Source organism: Coregonus clupeaformis, chromosome 13 (genome assembly GCF_020615455.1).
Source record: "Coregonus clupeaformis isolate EN_2021a chromosome 13, ASM2061545v1, whole genome shotgun sequence".
In the NCBI taxonomy this organism is placed as follows: Eukaryota; Metazoa; Chordata; class Actinopteri; order Salmoniformes; family Salmonidae; genus Coregonus; species Coregonus clupeaformis.
The window spans coordinates 26,681,696-26,701,276 of NC_059204.1; the positions used below are offsets into that span (position 1 = coordinate 26,681,696).

Sequence of the window (19,581 nt, forward strand, 5' to 3'; positions counted from 1 at the left end):
ACCTTACAACCTTTGGGAAGTTTCTGTGTGGGGGCACGTTAACTTGATTTATTATTTATATTTCAATTCTTTAGGGGGTAGATCAGCTTTAATATTGCAGATAGATTGTAGCTTCCATCAATGTAATTGTCTGCATCATTTCCAATCCCCCATATATATATTTTTAAATATACATACATTCATACATACATACAGAGCATTCGGAAAGTATTCAGACCCCTTCACTTTTTCCACATTTTGTTACGTTACAGCCTTCTAATAAAATTGTTTACATAAAATTTTTTCCTCATCAATCTACACACAATACCCCATAATGACAAAGCAAAAACAGGTTTGTAGAAATTTTAACAAATAAATTAAAAAGAAAAAACTGAAATACCTTGTTTACATAAGTATTCAGACCCTTTGCTATGAGACTCGAAATTGAGCTCAGGTGCATCCTGTTTCCATTGATCATCCTTGAGATGTTTCTACAACTTGATTGGAGTCCACCTGTGGTGAATTCAATTGATTGGACATGATTTGGAAAGGCACACACCTGTCTATATAAGGTCCCACGGTTGACAGTGCATATCAAAGCAAAAACCAAGCCATGAGGTCGAAGGAATTGTCCGTAGAGCTCTGAGACAGGATTGTGTCGAGGCAAAGATCGGTGGAAGGTTACCAAAACATTTCTGCAGCATTGAAGGTCCCCAAGAACACAGTGGCCTCCATCACTCTTAAATGGAAGAAATTTAGAACCACCAACACTTTTCCTAGAGCTGGCCGCCCGAAACTGAGCAATCGGGAGAGAAGGGCCTTGGTCAGGGAGGTGACCAAGAACTCGATGGTCACTCTGACAGAGCTCCAGAGTTCTTCTGTGGAGATGGGAGAACCTTCCAGAAGTAAAACCATCTCTGCAGCACTCCACCAATCAGGCCTTTATGGTAGAGTGACCAGACAGAAGCCACTCCTCAATGAAAGGAACATGACAGCCCGCTTGGAGTTTGCGAAAAGGCACCTAAAAACTCTCAGACCATGAGAAACAAGATTCTCTGGTCTGATGAAAACAAGATTGACCTCTTTGGCCTGAATGCCAAGCGTCACGTCTGGAGGAAACCTGGCACCATCCCTATGGTGAAGCATGTTGGTGGCAGAATCATGATGTGGGGATGTTTTTCAGCGGCAGGGACTGGGAGACTAGTCAGGATCGAGGGAAAGATGAACGGAGCAAAGTACAGAGATCCTTGATGAAAACCTGCTCAGGACCTCAGACTGGGGCGAGGGTTCAACTTCCAACAGGACAATGACCCTAAGCACACAGCCAAGACAACGTGGGAGTGGCTTCGGGGCAAGTCTCTGAATGTCCTTGAGTGGCCCAGCCAGAGCCCGGACTTGAACCCGATCGAACATCTCTGGAGAGACCTGAAAATAGCTCTGCAGCAACGCTGCGTATTCAACCTGACAGAGCTTGAGAGGATTTGCAGAGAAGAATGGAAGAAACTCCTCAAATACGGGTGTGCCAAGCTTGTAGCGTCATATCCAAGAACACTTGAGGCTGTAATCGCTGCCAAAGTTGCTTCAACAAAGTACTTAGTAAAGGTTCTGTATACCTGTTTTTGCTTTGTCATTATGGGATATTGTGTGTAGATTGATGATGGGCAAATATTATTTAATCCATTTTAGAATAAGGCTGCAACATAACAAATTGTGGAAAAAGTCAAGGGGTTTGAACACTTTCCGATTGCACTGTATATATAAATTTGGAACCACCAACACTTTTCCTAGAGCTGGCCGCCCGGCCAAACTGAGCAATCGGGGGAGAAGGGCCTTGGTCAGGGAGGTGACCAAGAACCCGATGGTCACTCTGACAGAGCTCCAGAGTTCCTCTGTGGAGATGGGAGAACCAGGTGTGTCCAAACTTTTGACTGGTACTGTATATATATACATAACTTTTACAAATATATTTTCCTTTATTATTTTCCACTAACCCTACCACCCCTCCCCTAATTGGAGTAAACTAATGAACAACAACACTTAGGCTTCTACTTCCAGCTTATACATACTATATACATTTTATGGACACAATCTATTTTACAATAGTTATATTTTGTTTGTTTGTAGTCCTTCCTCTACCCTCAACCTCTCCCATCTATTTCTGATGTCCATCCAGTTTGATTTCTATTTGACATATATTTTTTACTGTGCTCTTTCAAAAAAGTTCTGAACCTACAGTATATACATTTTACAGACAGTATATTTTACTTTGTTATCTTGTTGTTATTAGTCCCACCCTTCAGCTCCATTCAACCCCTCCCATCTATCTCTAAACACCATCCATATTGGAATCTATTTGCCATATATTTTTCAACTGTGCTGTGACGCTTCACAAAAGTTCTGAACCTTTCTATTTTCATAGCTTCTACAGATTGTAAATTAAAGATAAACGTTTTGGCTAAAAGTATTATTATATTATTGATCGATTGACTATGACTTTTCAAATCACCCAGTATTGCTATCTGCAGCGTTAGCCCCAGGTAAATGTTGCAATTCTTCAGCCATTCCTGGACCTGTGACCAAAAACAACCTACAAATGGACAGTACCAAAATAAATGATCTAATGACTCTGTCCCTTCGCAACAAAATCTGCAGAGCTGGGAAGGTTGTATCCCCCATATACAGTGGGGAGAACAAGTATTTGATACACTGCCGATTTTGCAGGTTTTCCTACTTACAAAGCATGTAGAGGTCTGTAATTTTTATCATAGGTACACTTCAACTGTGAGAGACGGAATCTAAAACAAAAATCCATAAAATCACATTGTATGATTTTTAAGTATACATTTGCATTTTATTGCATGACATAAGTATTTGATCACCTACCAACCAGTAAGAATTCCGGCTCTCACAGACCTGTTAGTTTTTCTTTAAGAAGCTTGCCTGTTCTCCAGTTATTACCTGTATTAACTGCACCTGTTTGAACTCGTTACCTGTATAAAAGACACCTGTCCACACACTCAATCAAACAGACTCCAATCTCTCCACAATGGCCAAGACCAGAGAGCTGTGTAAGGACATCAGGGATAAAATTGTAGACCTGCACAAGGCTGGAATGGGCTACAGGACAATAGGCAAGCAGCTTGGTGAGAAGGCAACAACTGTTGGTGCAATTATTAGAAAATGGAAGAAGTTCAAGATGACGGTCAATCACCCTCGGTCTGGGGCTCCATGCAAGATCTCACCTCGTGGGGCATCAATGATCATGAGGAAGGTGAGGGATCAGCCCAGAACTACACGGCAGGACCTGGTCAATGACCTGAAGAGAGCTGGGACCACAGTCTCAAAGAAAACCATTAGTAACACACTACGCCGTCATGGATTAAAATCCTGCAGCCTATGCAAGGTCCCCCTGCTCAAGCCAGCGCATGTCCAGGCCCGTCTGAAGTTTGCCAATGACCATCTGGATGATCCAGAGGAGGAATGGGAGAAGGTCATGTGGTCTGATGAGACAACAATTGAGCTTTTTGGTCTAAACTCCACTCGCCGTGTTTGGAGGAAGAAGAAGGATGAGTACAACTCCAAGAACACCATCCCAACCATGAAGCATGGAGGTGGAAACATCATTCTTTGGGGATGCTTTTCTGCAAAGGGAACAGGACGACTGCACCGTATTGAGGGGAGGATGGATGGGACCATGTATCGTGAGATCTTGGCCAACAACCTCCTTCCCTCAGTAAGAGCATTGAAGATGGGTCGTGGCTGGTTCTTCAAGCATGACAACGACCCGAAACACACAGCCAGGGCAACTAAGGAGTGGCTCCGTAAGAAGCATCTCAAGGTCCTGGAGTGGCCTAGCCAGTCTCCAGACCTGAACCAAATAGAACATCTTTGGAGGGAGCTGAAAGTCCGTATTGCCCAGCGACAGCCCCGAAACCTGAAGGATCTGGAGAAGGTCTGTATGGAGGAGTGGGCCAAAATCCTTGCTGCAGTGTGTGCAAACCTGGTCAAGACCTACAGGAAACGTATGATCTCTGTAATTGCAAACAAAGGTTTCTGTACCAAATATTAAGCTCTGCTTTTCTGATGTATCAAATACTTATGTCATGCAATAAAATGCAAATTAATTACTTAAAAATCATACAATGTGATTTTCTGGATGTATCAAATACTTGTATCAAATACTTGTTCTCCCCATTGTATATAACATTCTACTGGTTGCAAGAATTTTGTATAATAACTTAAATTGAAAAATTCTAAGTTTTGAATCCGGCGTCGTTTTGCATATCAGTTCATAAACCATGTGCCATGGAATCGGTACATCGAAAATCTCTTCACAACTATTTTGCAATCTATATGGCACAGCTGTCAATTTTTGGGTCCTTAAATGAAACTGGTATATTTATTTATTTATCACAGTTTTCTTTAACCAATTTTGGTCTTTAATGCAGGGCCGACAGACAAGTTCCTTACTTTTCCCCCCTTCCACTTGCCTCTTCCATTTTTGCGGTAATGCTGCAATTAGTTGGTTGTAATTTTGGGTAGAGCAGACATTTCCATATATTTTTGTTAGGTGCATGTGTGACATAACTCCACAAGTCCTATTTATGATATAATTTATAAAGATTATACCTTTTTTTATAATGGTTTTTTATCAATTAGTATATTTGAGTTTAACCACAATATTTGTTGAATTATTTGTTCTGTCTTTTCTGGTGGATTACACTGAAATTGCAACCAACTTTCTATGACTTGTTTAAAAAATAGCTATATTTTTGAGATTATTTTCGATTTTCAAATAACCGAAAGTGAGAGGTTGTAATCTAAATAAAGGGAAAAAGGCCATTATTGAACAAGGGGTGAGACATTCTTACTAATTTGCTAGAGAACCAGTTCGGATTTAAGTATAACTTTTGTATGGCTGACGCCTTTAGTGAGAGGTTTAATCATTTTACATTTTAGTCATTTAGCAGAAGCTCTCATCCAGAGCGATTTACAGTTAGTGAGTGCATACGTTTTCATACTGGCCCCCCGTGGGAAATGAACCCACAACCCTGGTGTTGCAAGCGCCATGCTCTACCAACTGAGCTACAGGGGACTAATGCTTTAATATTTAATAATTTCTGCCCTCCGAATTCATATTCATTATATAAATAGGCCCGTTTAATTTTGTCTGGCCTGCCATTCCAAATAAAATGGAATATTTTTTGCTCATATAATTTAAAAAACAGGTCGCTAGGTGTAGGCAAGACCATAAGCAAATAGGTAAACTGGGATATGACTAAAGAGTTAATCAGGGTGATTTTTCCACAAATAGACAGGTATTTTCCTTTCCATGGTAGCAAGATCTTATCAATTTTTGCTAACTTTCTATTAACATTTATTGGAGTGAGGTCATTTCTTTCTTTTGGGATATGTATACCGAGTATGTCCACATCCCCGTCAGACCATTTTATTGGTAAACTACATGGTAATGTAAAAGTTAATAAAAATTGTGATCCAATACGTAATATAGTACACTTATCATATTTTGGTTTGAATCCAGAGAGGTTAGAAAAGGTATCTAGATCCTCTATGAGGCTGTGGAGGGAGCAAAATTGTGGATTTAAAAGAAAACATGAATCATCAGCGTACAATGACACCTTTGTTTTTAAGCCCTGGATTTCTACCCCTTGACATTATTGTTGGATCTGATTTTAACAGCTAACATTTCGATGGCAATAATAAATATATATATGCCGATAGTGGACAACCTTGTTTTACTCCTCTTGACAGTTTAAAACTTTTTGAGATGTAGCCATTATTTACTATTTTACACCTAGGGTTGCTATACATAACTTTAACCCATTTTATAAGAGATTCTCCAAAATTGAAATATTCCAGGCATTTATATATAAACTCCAGTCGCACTTTATCGAAGGCCTTTTCAAAGTCAGCTATGAACACCAGGCCTGGTTACCCAGATTTTTCATTGTGTTCTATTGTTTCCAGTACTTGTCTTATATTATCTCCAATGTATCGTCCATGTAAAAACCTGTCTGATTAGGATGAATAATATCCGACAATACCTATTCTATTTTTTATTCTATTTTTTCGTGATTACAATCTTGTCTCATTGCTGCAACTCCCGAACGGGCTCAGGAGAGGCGAAGGTCGAGTCATGTGTCCTCCGAAACATGACCCGCGAAGCCTCGCTTCTTAACACCCGCTTGCTTAACCCGGAAGCAAGCTGCACCAATGTGTCAGAGGAAACACCATTCAACTGACGACTGAAGTCAGCCTGCAGGCGCCCAGCCCGCCACAAGGAGTCGCTAGAGCATGATGAGCCATGTAAAGCCCCACCGGCCAAAACCTAGCCTAACCCGGACGACGCTAGGCGCCACCCTATGGGACTCCCGGTCACTGCCGGTTATGACACAGCCTGGGATCGAACGCCTCAACACTGCGATGCAGTGCCTTAGACCGCTGCGCCACTCGGGAGGCCTCAACAATACTTTTTTTATTCTATGCGCTAAGCATTTTGTTAGAATATTTGCTTCACAACACTGAAGTGTAAGAGGCCTCCAATTTTTTAAATGTACTAGATCTTTATATTTCCACTTCGATCCTGTTTAGTAATAATTAAATCAGACCTTCTTGTTGAGTGTCTGATAATCTACCATTTATATAGGATTGGTTAAGACATGCTAATAACGGTCCTCTGAGTATATCAAAAAAGGTTTGTTATACCTCCACTGGTATGTCATCCAGCCCTGGAGTTTTCTCAGACTTAAAGGTTTTAATCGCATCAAGAAGTTCCTCCTCTGTAATTTGGCCTTCACATGAGTCTTTCTGTACAGCTGTTAATTTTACATTATTAATAGAAAAAAAATCCAGACAATTAGCTTCGGTTAGTGGAGATGGAGGAGACTGAAATGAAAATATATGCTTAAAGTACTTTACTTCATCTTTCAAAATATTGTTTGGTGAATCATGGGTGACCACGTCATTTGTAACAAGTTTCAGTAAATTATTTTTGATAGCATTTCTATGTTGAAGATTAAAAAAGAATTTGGTGTATTTTTCCCCATATTCCATCCATTTCGCTTTATTTTTATAATAAGTTCCTCCATTTATTTTTGTTTTTCCTCTAACTTATACTGAGCCTCTATGGTACAGTTTTTATTGCTATCTATCTGTACTGTTAGTCCTTCCATTTCCTTTGTTAATATGGACTCTTTTGACCTAAATTGCTTTTGTTTTAGAAATGAGTACTGAATTGCATGGCCTCTAAAGGCACATTTAAAAGTGTCCCATACAAAAAGGGGATCTGCTGTACCTATGTTATGTCAGGAAAAGTAAGTTATAAATTCTTCTGTCCTAGTTAAAAACAAGTTATCATCCAATAGGGTTTGATCACATTTCAAATATCCTCGCCCACGTGGCAATTCTGTAAGAGTAATATATATGCCAATTATGTGATGGTCTGACTGCATTTTGTCCCCTATCAACACTTTTTAAACTTTTGGTGCCAGAGAGAATGACATAAGAAAGTAATCAAGACGACTAGCTTGATTGAGTCTCTACCATGTATATCTCACTAGGTCAGCATATTTAAGCCTCCATATATCCACTAGTTCCAATATATCCATGACATTCATGATTTCCTTAAGTGCATGAGGGTGATAGTTTGTAGTGGGATTTCCTTTACGGTCCATAGAGGTATTTAAAACCGTATTATAATCTCCCACCATAATAATACGAGTCTTGTATTGCTTGTAGGATTGATAAATTATTATATATTTTTTTAAAGAAGAGTGAATCATCATTATTTGGATGGTATAGGTTAATGAGCCATATCTGTTTATGGTTCAATAACATATTTAAAATCATCCATCTACCTTGAGGATCTGTTTCGACAATTTGCACATTTGGATCAAAATTGCTGTTAATTAATATCTGTCTTACATAGGGAAACCCTGCAGAAGCCTTAAGACACAGATCTGTGAGCACCGCATCAATATACGGACAGGTGAGAAAAACAATCTGGTTGCTGTTCATTTTGTACAAGCTGGACATCCTATTAGTTCTCTGGGATACATTGGAATAGAAATGGTCAAGATGTCACGCAGGGGAGGGGACATTGAGAGGAAACTTCTTCAAAGGAAATCTTTCTGGATCCACAGGCTCAACACACTGTATCCTCTTGGCCTTAACGAGGAGTTTGACTTGAAACCATTTTTATAGTTTCAATATGTCCAAATTGTGTTTTCTTTCATCCTAATTGAACATTGTATGAATATTGTATGTATATTACTGTAAATATTGATCACATTCCTTGTATATGATCATATATTTTGATACATTGAATGTTAATATTGTGAACCTATGTTATACATTAAAACTCGTTTTTCAACCACTCCACAAATTCCTTGTTAACAAACTATAGTTTTGGCAAGTCAGTTAGGACATCTACTTTGTGCATGACACAAGTAATTTTTCCAACAATTGTTTACAGACAGATTATTTCATTTATAATTCACTGTATCACAATTCCAGTGGGTCAGAAGTTTACATACACTAAGTTGACTGTGCCTTTAAACAGCTTGGAAAATTCCAGAAAATGATGTCATGGCTTTAGAAGCTTCTGATAGGCTAATTGACATCATTTGAGTCAAACACACTGTATATATATTTTCTGTTGTATTTTTGACTTTATGTTTTGTTTACCCCATATGTAACTCTGTGTTGTTGTTTTTATCGCACTGCTTTGCTTTATCTTGGCCAGGTCGCAGTTGTAAATGAGAACTTGTTCTCAACTGGCTTACCTGGTTAAATAAAGGTGAAATAAAAAATATAAATAAATTGGAGGTGTACCTGTGGATGTATTTCAAGGCCTACCTTCAAACTCTTTGCCTCTTTGCTTGACATCATGGGAAAATCAAAAGAAATCAGCCAAGACCTCAGAAAAATGTTTGTAGACCTCCACAAGTCTGGTTCATCCATGGGAGCAATTTCCAAACGCCTGAAGGTACCACGTTCATCTGTACAAACAATAGTACGCAAGTATAAACACCATGGGACCACGCAGCCGTCATACCGCTCAGGAAGGAGACGCGTTCTGTCTCCTAGAGATGAACGTACTTTGGTGCGAAAAGTGCAAATCAATCCCAGAACAACAGCAAAGGACCTTGTGAAGATGCTGGAGGAAACAGGTACAAAAGTATCTATATCCACAGTAAAACAAGTCCTATATCGACATAACCTGAAAGGCCGCTCAGCAAGGAAGAAGCCACTGCTCCAAAACCGCCATAAAAAAGCCTGACTACGGTTTGCAACTGCACATGGGGACAAAGATCGTACTTTTTGGAGAAATGTCCTCTGGTCTGATGAAACAAAAATGGAACTGTTTGGCCATAATGACCATCGTTATGTTTAGAGTAAAAAGGGGGCAGCTTGCAAGCCGAAGAACACCATCCCAACCGTGAAGCACGGGGGTGGCAGCATCATGCTGTGGGGGTGCTTTGCTGCAGGAGGGACTGGTGCACTTCACAAAATAGATGGCATCATTAGGAAGGAAAACTAAGTGGATATATTGAAGCAACATCTCAAGACATCAGTCAGGAAGTTAAAGCTTGGTCGCAAGTGGGTCTTCCAAATGGACAATGACCCCAAGCATATTTCCAAAGTTGTGGCAAAATGGCTTAAGGACAACAAAGTCAAGGTATTGGAGTGGCCATCACAAAGCCCTGACCTCAATCATATAGAACATTTGTGGGCAGAACTGAAAAAGCGTGTGTGAGCAAGGAGGCCTACAAACCTGACTCAGTTACACCAGCTCTGTCAGGAAGAATGGGCCAAAATTCACCCAACTTATTGTGGGAAGCTTGTGGAAGGCTATCCAAAATGTTTGACCCAAGTTAAACAATTTAAAGGTAATGCTACCAAATACTAATTGAGTGTATGTAAACTTCTGACCCACTGGGAATGTGATGAAAGAAATAAAAGCTGAAAGAAATCATTCTCTCTACTATTATTCTGACATTTCACATTCTTAAAATAAAGTGGTAATCCTAACTGACCTAAAGCAGCTGTTTGAGAAGGCATGCAAAATTGAGCAAAAACTGGCAAAAATGGGGAGATTTGATTAACCATTGTCAAGTCCTAGGTGATGGAGATCAGATACACCCCCTTCCCCTGAAACACACACACGCTGGTCCCCCGTTGTGACCATTTTCCCCAAGCATCTATGTGCAGTCAGACCTTTGATTATTTTGTGCCACCAGGGCCACAATAATATGCCCCCTCTCTGATTGTCTGAGTGTGACCCCCTCCCCATGGGTTACTGCAGCTAGTGTTGCCAGCACTGCCACTACCTGGGTGGGGGTACCCCACCGGAATCCCCACCGGCTAGGTACAAGGTCGTCAAGGTTCTCATTAGCAGCTTTGAGAATTTCATTGTATATTATGCTCTCCCATCAGGGGGCTTTGGCTTTGTAAGACCAACCCTGCCAGGCAGGCTCAGAATCTTATCTTATTGACTGTCCCTTTTAGCTTGTTTTGTTTCTTTCTCCATTGTCGCAGCTTTTTCTCCACTCATTTCGAGGCCTTCAACTCCTTTATGTCTTTACTGACTAATTCAAGTATGCCCAGTTTGTCATTTATTGACTTTAACAGATCGGTTTCCACCTTTACCATTCCCGGTGGTGAAAAGCTTAAATCGTCTGTGTCCGTCAAGGAGTCACGTTTTCTTTTTGGAGATTGGTTCTCCTTGTTCTCTCCGTCATGTTTGGGTGTTGCTTGTTTTCGTAGTATTTGTCGATACATTTCTCTAGCCTTATGATTTGTTTTATGTTGTTATCCAGATTGAAGGTTATTACCCACCAGTATGTGAAGTGCTAATATTTAGTCTAATTTACAGATATTAAATATTATGTTTTTATCTTGAGGTGATCTGCACTGCTGTGTTCAGTCCGCCATCTTGTTCCTCTCATTCCTTAACTTAATCTACTACCAAATCTGGGATAAGTCTTGATCCCATGAGCACCCCATTCCACCTCCCATCCGTCCTCAGCTTTAGAGAGGACTACAGATGGACTCCACAGTCACACTACAGTCTGTGCTATTACTACACCTGCTCTAGTTCCTTTACCCACACTCACAGACTCTCTCTCTCTCTCTCTCTCTCTCTCTCTCTCTCTCACTCTCCCCCTCTCTCCCTCGCTCTCTTTCTCTCCCTCCCCACAAACAGGGCTCTGAATCATACTGTATATAATCATCCTGCTCACACTCCGGTCCAGTCAAATTAAATTTGGCGCTTCCAGGACATCTGCCGTAAAAGATTCATCGCGGATCAGCCAGATCAGGAGCCCGGCAGTGCGGAACTCTAGTGGAGAAATGAGCTTTAAATGTGAGCATCTGCCATGTCTCTCTGACACTCGTCAGTTCCTCCCTTCATCTCCCTCTCGCTCTGTCTCTCTCTCTGTCTCTCTTCCGTCTCTCCCTCTGTGAGCCTTTTCTTGCCCCCTGTCTGTCAGGCTCATTGGACTATCCCTCCATCTTTCAATCACTCATCATCTCTGGAATCCCACTGCATGTCTGTGTCTGATGGAACGTCTAAGCCCTCCTCAGGCAAATGGCCAGATAGTGGGCTCTCTCTCTTTCCCTCTCTTGTTCATTGCAGTGGACCCTTTCGTTTTCCCTCTTTTAGTTATCATCACCAGTTTTACACCTACAGTTGTGGTCAAAAGTTTTGAGAATGACACAAGTATTGGTCTTCACAAAGTTTGCTGCTTCAGTGTTTTTAGATATTTTTGTCAGATGTTACTATGGTTTACTGAAGTATAATTACAATCATTCCATAAGTGTCAAAGGCTTTTATTTACAATTACATTTAGTTTATGCAAAGAGTCAATATTTGCAGTGTTGACCCTTCTTTTTCAAGACCTCTGCAATCCGCCCTGGCATGCTGTCAATTAACTTCTGGGCCACATCCTGACTGATGGCAGCCCATTCTTGCATAATAAATGCTTGGAGTTTGTCAGAATTTGTGGGTTTTTGTTTGTCCACCCACCTCTTGAGGATTGCCCACAAGTTCTCAATGGGATTAAGGTCTGGGGAGTTTCCTGGCCATGGACCCAAAATGTCGATGTTTTGTTCCCAGAACCACTTAGTTATCACTTTGCCTTATGGCAAGGTGCTCCATCATGCTGGAAAGGGCATTGTTCGTCACCAAACTGTTCTTGGATGGTTGGGAGTAGTTGCTCTCGGAGGATGTGTTGATACCATTCTTTATTCATGGCTGTGTTCTTAGGCAAAATTGTGAGTGAGCCCACTCCCTTGGCTGAGAAGCAACCCCACACATGAATGGTCTCAGGATGCTTTACTGTTGGCATGACACAGGACTGATGGTAGCGCTCACCTTGTCTTCTCCGGACAAGCTTTTTTCCGGATGCCCCAAACAATCGGAAAGGGGATTCATCAGAGAAAATGGCTTTACCCCAGTCCTCAGCAGTCCAATCCCTGTACCTTTTGCAGAATATCAGTCTGTCCCTGATGTTTTTCCTGGAGAGAAGTGGCTTCCTCGCTGCTCTTCTTGACACCAGGCCATCCTCCAAAAGTCTTCACCTCACTGTGCGTGCAGATGCACTCACACCTGCCTGCTGCCATTCCTGAGCAAGCTCTGCACTGGTGGTGCCCGGATCCTGCAGCGGAATCAACTTTAGGAGACGGTCCTGGCACTTGCTGGACTTTCTTGGGCGCCCTGAAGCCTTCTTCACAACAATTGAACCTCTCTCCTTGAAGTTCATGATGATCTGATAAATGGTTGATTTAGGTGCAATCTTACTAGCAGCAATATCCTTGCCTGTGAAGCCCTTTTTGTGCAAAGCAATGATGATGGCATGTGTTTCCTTGCAGGTAACCATGGTTAACAGAGGAAGAACAATGATTTAAAGCACCACCCTCCTTTTAAAGCTTCCAGTCTGTTATTCTAACTCAATCAGCATGACATAGTGATCTCCAGCCTTGTCCTCGTCAACACTCTCACCTGTGTTAACGAGAGAATCACTGACATGATGTCAGCTGGTCATTTTGTGGCAGGGCTGAAATGTAGTGGAAATGTTTTTTTGGGATTAAGTTAATTTTCATGGCAAAGAGGGACTTTGCAATTAATTGCAATTCATCTGATCACTCTTCATAACATTCTGAAGTATATGCAAATTGCCATCATAAAACCTGAGGCAGCAGACTTTGTGAAAATTAATATTTGTGTCATTCTCAAAACATTTGCCTCAGAAAGTATTCACACCCCTTGAGTTTTTCCACATTTTGTTGTGTTACAGCCTGAATTTAAAACGGATTAAATATATATTTTATGTCACTGGCCTACACACAATACCCCATAATGTCAAAGTAGAATTATGTTTTTAGAAATGTTTACAAATAAATAAAAAATGAAAAGCTGGAATGTCTTGAGTCAATAAGTATTCAACCCCTTTGTTATGGCAAGCCTAAATAAGTTCAGGAGTAAATATTTGCTTAACAAGTCACATAATAAGTTGCATGGACTCACTCTGTGTGCAATTATTATAGTGTTGAACATGATTTTTGAATTACTACCAGTATGAAAAAAACTACAACAAAAATACATGTATGCACTCACTAACTGTAAGTCGCTCTGGATAAGAGCGTCTGCTAAATGACTAAAATGTAAAATGTAAAATCTCTGTACCCCACAGACACAATTATCTGTCAGGTCCCTCAGTTGAGCAGTGAATTTCAAACACAGATTCAACCACAAAGACCAGGGAGGTTTTCCAATGCCTTGAAAAGAAGGCCACCTATTGGTAGATGGGTAAAAATATAAAAAAGCAGACATTGAATATCCCTTTCAGCATGGTGAAGTTATTCATTACACTTTGGATGGTGTATCAATACACCCAGTCACTACAAAGATACAGGCGTCCTTCCTAACTCAGTTGCTGGAGAGGAAGGAAACCGCTCAGTGATTTCACCATGAGGCCAATGGTGACTTTAAAACAGTTACAGAGTTGAATGACTGTGATAGGAGAAAACTGAGGATGGATCAACAACATTGTAGTTACTCCACAATACTAACCTAATTGACAGAGGGAAAAGAAGGAAGCCCGTACAGAAAAAACAATATTTCAAAAACATGCATCCTGTTTGCAACAAGGCACTAAAATAATACTGCAACAAAATGTTTCAGAGCAATTAACTTTTTGTCCTGAATACAGCGTGTTGTGTTTGGGGCAAATCCAATTCAACACATTACTAAGTACCACTCTCCATATTTTCAAGCATAGTGGGGGCTGCATCATGTTATGGGTATGCTTGTAATCGTTAAGGACTGGGGAGTTTTTCAGGATAAAAAATAAACGGAATGGAACCAAGCACAGGCAAAATCCTAGAGGAAAACCTGGTTCAGTCTGCTTTCCACGAGACACTGGGAGATGAATTCACCTTTCATCAGGACAATAAAATAACCTAAAACACAAGGCCAAATTTACACTGGAGTTGCTTAACAAGAAGACAGTGAATGTTCCTGAGTGGCCGAGTTACAGTTTTGACTTAAATCTCCTTGAAAATCTATGGCACGGCCTTAAAATTGTTGTTTAGCAATGATCAACAACCAATTTGACAGGGCTTGAAGAATTTTGAAAAGAATAATGGCCAAATGTTGCACAATCCATGTGTGGAAAGCTCTTAGAGACTTACCCAGAAAGACTCACAGCTGTAATCACTGCCAAAGGTGCTTCTACAAAGTATTGACTCAGGGGTGTGAATACTTATGTAAATGAGATATTACTGTTTTTAATTTTCAATTATTTTGCAAAAGATTTTAAAAACATGTTTTCATTTTGTCATTATAGGGTATTGTGTGTAAATGGGTGAGAACAAAATATATTTAATCAATTTTGAATTTAGGCTGTGACACAACAAAATGTGGAATAGGTCAAGGGGTATGAATACTTTCTGAAGGCACCACACTATCCACGCCTGTGTCACTGTTTGCATCCTACTCATTGATATCTTGAAATGGATGTCAAAATGAATGTGTGTTTTTCATTCATGTATTTTCAGTAAGAAGCTGCTCAATATATAGAGGGTTCATTGGCTCCATTGGCTCTACTGTAACTGTCCTTTCTTAGGTGGAAGACAGCATTAGCAAAGAAAAATCTAAATTGTGTGACATTCAGGGAGAAAGGGTTTGGTGGGAATTTGTACTTTCCTAATGCATTGGCCACCTTTGTAGTAGGAGAAAGAGTTAGGCTGTATGTTCTAGTCCACCACCACTAGGAGCTGCTATAGATTCACTTGCTCCTATAATCACTGAACTTAAGAAGGAGTTCAGGGACGTTGGGTGAGGACGATGATGCTTGATGCTTTTAAGTTCTGTCTTCAACAATATTGTAGGATACATTGGTACCTAAAGCACCCTCTAATAACACAGACACACACAGAAACACACACACATAAATACCTATATGGATATTGAATTTCATATATAAACATGATCAAATCCCGACATAAACACTCACATCTATAGTATAATACCAATATGTATGTAAACTTTCACCACAACAGAAAATCGTAAAACAAACACACAAGCGAGTAAGAAGCAGTTTGCCATCTTGATGCCAGTCAATTCAGGTATTGCACTGGAAGTTGATGGTAAATTCAACAGCAGAAATTAAATTGAAATGACCAAAAATCAGACACATATTACTGCACATACACACTCATAGGAACATATATACAGTAGGAACTTGTGACAGGATATGGAATTGGATTCAGACGTGTATAGACATCAATGTACATGTGGAGTTTCTTATCATGTGGAGCTTCTTATCTTTTAATGTTTATCAAAGCTTCCTTCCCCAATCTAAAACTCCTCACTACACCCTGGTATTCAAATAAAATTGATTATAATTATTGGCATAGAATATGCGTCTATAGAAAAGCTCCACATGGCTCTGCAAGGGTGGAGACAAATGGCTGCAGTCACAGTCACACAAATAACCTACAGATAGTGTATATTGGAATCCCCCACCACACCAACCTCCCTCCTGTAATTTAGTAGGTCTACATTCAGTGTTTATTTGTCAGTCTGTAATACAAATATTTTAGCCTGAAAGGTGTGTCTGAGTGAGTACTCGTCACGTCTGAGCGTATCCAGCACTAAAATGTTACACACACAACCCCACACGCCACGCCCCCACGCCTCTGTTTGCCCAATTTAACGACCATGATAGAGGCAGCTTGATAGATGCATTCTGTACATGTGGCATATGCATTCTCACGCTGTCATTAAATGTGTTTGAGACGAAATTATATTAGCTGAAGCACTGATATAGAAATAGCTTCATGAACTCAAAACAAATGATCATCCCAGCCAGACGAGCACATCCCCAACCCAACACCCCAAAGACGCGCGCATGATAAACCCATTCACCTGACAACGCGCACAGACGCGGTGCTTAGGCCTAATGTCTACACATTTATTCACATAAACAACACAAACAATGTCATTATTATGAATTCCAACGACACTATCGGTATGTTTTACGCGATGTCCACCTCTGACAAGAGGTTTTCTGACAAAGCCATCCGTTAAAATATGATTAGAAAGATACCGTGCATGGGCTCCATCATCACAAGTCAGCTGATGGACTTTTTGTTTTTCTGTGAAATATTTACGAGCACTAGTCACGTCACGACTGAAGTTAAACGCACAGTACTAAGACCTGGGATACGTTATCTTTATAGTTCTATCGCAAATAAAGCAGACCTGCTGACTAGAGTTTCTGTGGAAAATGGCATAGCATACAAACACACGATATAGCCTCTACTAGGCCTACTTGTGCTACAGCAGAAATTGCAAACATGTCAATTATTGTGGAAAAACACCGTACACCGATCTCTAGCTCCTACTTACATTGACTTCACATGCAATATTACAGTAGGGTAGGCTATATATAATAACATATTTAAGGGATCTGATTTCATCAATGGTGTTTGGTTTTTCAAATAAGAGGCAACATTTGCTGTTCCTAAAACATGTTATGGGAAATGAAGGTAAAGGCATTACCTTATAGAAATACTGGGGTATGGCTTGGTGCAGGGGTAAGTGCCGATTTCCAGTAGTAAAATCAGACAACAACAAAACCACGCCGGGATGTTGATGATGACATTGCTGTCTTCGTGGAAGAACGGTAGAAAAAAACACTTTTCCAGATGTGTCAAGAAATACTGAAAGATATAATAAATAAATGGGGCGGATCTGAGAGGATTGTCGGCTCTTGTTTACATGAACAGCGTTTCCATCTTTCCACCGATTAAACCGGCACTATACCCTAAGAAATCAGATTGAAATCCATGGTGCAGTTCATTGCGACGTTACAAAATGTTCCTCTCCAAAAAACAGAGGGATAAACCCCATACACAAATAAAATAATGTAACGCTCTTAAATTCTGCGCCTTTTCGGAACCATCAGATGAAACATGGATGGCTTAGGCAAAAAATAACAACAGCACAAATAAACACAGAAATTTCGGTTCAAGCAGTGCGCTACCAGATATTTGCATTTATATTCATATGCATAGTTATCCAGAAGAGGCCATTGGTTGATTTTAAAAAAACGGATGCAACGAGGCAGGTTTATGAAGATTATATAATGCGCGTCTAGTTCAACCCGATGTGACGTTGTTTTTTTTCGATGGTCGTGTCGACATATCTGCCCGCATGACTGAGTAGCCTACGAATTTTCTATACGTCGTTTTTTTCTAAATGTATATGTCTGCCCTTTTCTCCACCTCTATCAACTGACTCGGCTCGAGTAGGCTATTTACAACTTCGTCTGCGGACTCGTTGCAGACGTAAGCAGACTGACAGCGTGTGCATTCCTTAACTGTGGTTCACAGCAGCCCATCTTCACCTTAGAAACTGACAGACATAGGCTACAACATTATATTCACACATAAAATAACACACGGCTTGCGAAAAGCACATTGTGCACCGGTTGACATGACACATATTCACATCAAACTCATTGAACTTCAACAGACATCAGACAGGGTCAAGAAAAGTATTCAGAAATACATTAAACCATTTCAGGACTTTTATCAACTTTGCCGACCAGCAAGTTATAGCCTACTTATGAACAGTTTCTTACAGGTATGAACCATGTCCCTTCGTTAGGCTAGTCCTATTTCCCATCTTGAGGTCTGTATTTTCAATATTGTGAACTGCAAACTGAGTTAGTTAAATTGGGATTGAGTTAATTTGGGATTTTGTCGGCGGTGGAAGTGTCCCAAAACTGTTTAACATTCCACTATGATCTTTTTTAAACAGATAGCCTGTCTATTCAATTACCACTCTATAACAGTTGCCTATTTAGCTATAAGTTCTCTAAGGCTTACTTTCAAGTTGGTATTCCTTAAATCCCGCCTAGTTTCTCCTCTCCATCTCACCACTACTCTCCTCTTAATCTATAAATAGAAGCACCTTTGAAAATGGCTGCACTATCATCACTGTCTTATATGACAGGTTGGCATGTGGATAAGGGAAATACGTAGAAGATTTATTCTCAGAAGCTGAACACTGTCAGGGTGTAACGGGATACCAAAGAGTCTGAGAGCAGTTTGGCAATAATCTTATTTTTATTTCCTACAAGTTCGCAATTCTAAAGTTCAAGGGGGACTGGAAAAGGGGAATGGGAACAATAGCAAAAGTAGCTTTCCGCCTGCAGTTAGAGGTGTTTGCAATGTTCACTCAGGATATGAGCTGCCTGGGCGCGGCGCTGTTCAGCGGCTGTAGTGCTGAATCGAGATGGTCTTCTCTTTACTTCGCTGTTCGCGATCGCGGTATTGTCCATGGTGCTAAACGACTGCGCTCCTGGGCGCAGCGCTGTTCAGTGGCCGCGGGCTGAATCAGCTATCAGTCTTCTGTTTAGGCTAGCCTACTTCATGCTGGTCGCGGTACTGTCCATGGTGGGCCAGAGCGCATTGCTGTTCAGTTGAACAATTGTGCTAACGTTTCTGTTTACTTTGAGCTGAACTCGTAACTGCCCATGTTGCTAAATGTTTGTGAGGCGGTGAGGCATATCAATGGATTCCTGCAAGCTAGAGATATCTTCATTGTACTTGCGGCTTCTACTATATCAGTTACAACGCAGGGAGGGGTCCAATGCTTGGGGTCTCAGTCATGCAGTCATCAGTCCATTACATGCTTTGTTACAGGTCTTTAGCAGAAGAAGTTGTACTTTACCTGGTTCCTCCTGAGAAGTGGTTGTATAAGTGTTTTCATTGTCTATATGTAGCCATAGGCTCTCCATGATTATATGCAAATATCACTATAGTAGAAGGAATCATATCCATTATATAGGCTACTGTGTAGGGCTAAGCTCCAAACCAGGGAGATGGACGAAATGAGAGAAAGCTGAGGGTATATGTGTAATACCCTTTCTAAGTAAATAACTTTTGTATGTATTCTCTATTCGACTCTTACTCTTAACTTAATTTTACCATTAGTTATAGGTCTACCTTTAGTGCTTTATACCCTATGACGGGCAACAGGTGACGCTAGGCATGTAGAGCACCTTT

At 40.5% G+C, this 19,581-nt stretch overlaps 1 protein-coding gene across 1 annotated transcript in view; it reads right to left on the reverse strand.

Annotated features, from left to right (window-relative positions):
• Nucleotides 1-17,781, reverse strand: part of LOC123492223 (neuronal tyrosine-phosphorylated phosphoinositide-3-kinase adapter 1-like) — a 36,784-nt gene extending 19,003 nt beyond the window's left edge. The window contains exon 1 of the mRNA XM_045224571.1: nucleotides 17,069-17,781. The gene's annotated coding sequence lies outside the window, so the exon portion shown is untranslated. The remainder of the gene's footprint in view (nucleotides 1-17,068) is intronic.
• Between the last annotated feature and the right edge of the window lie 1,800 nt (nucleotides 17,782-19,581).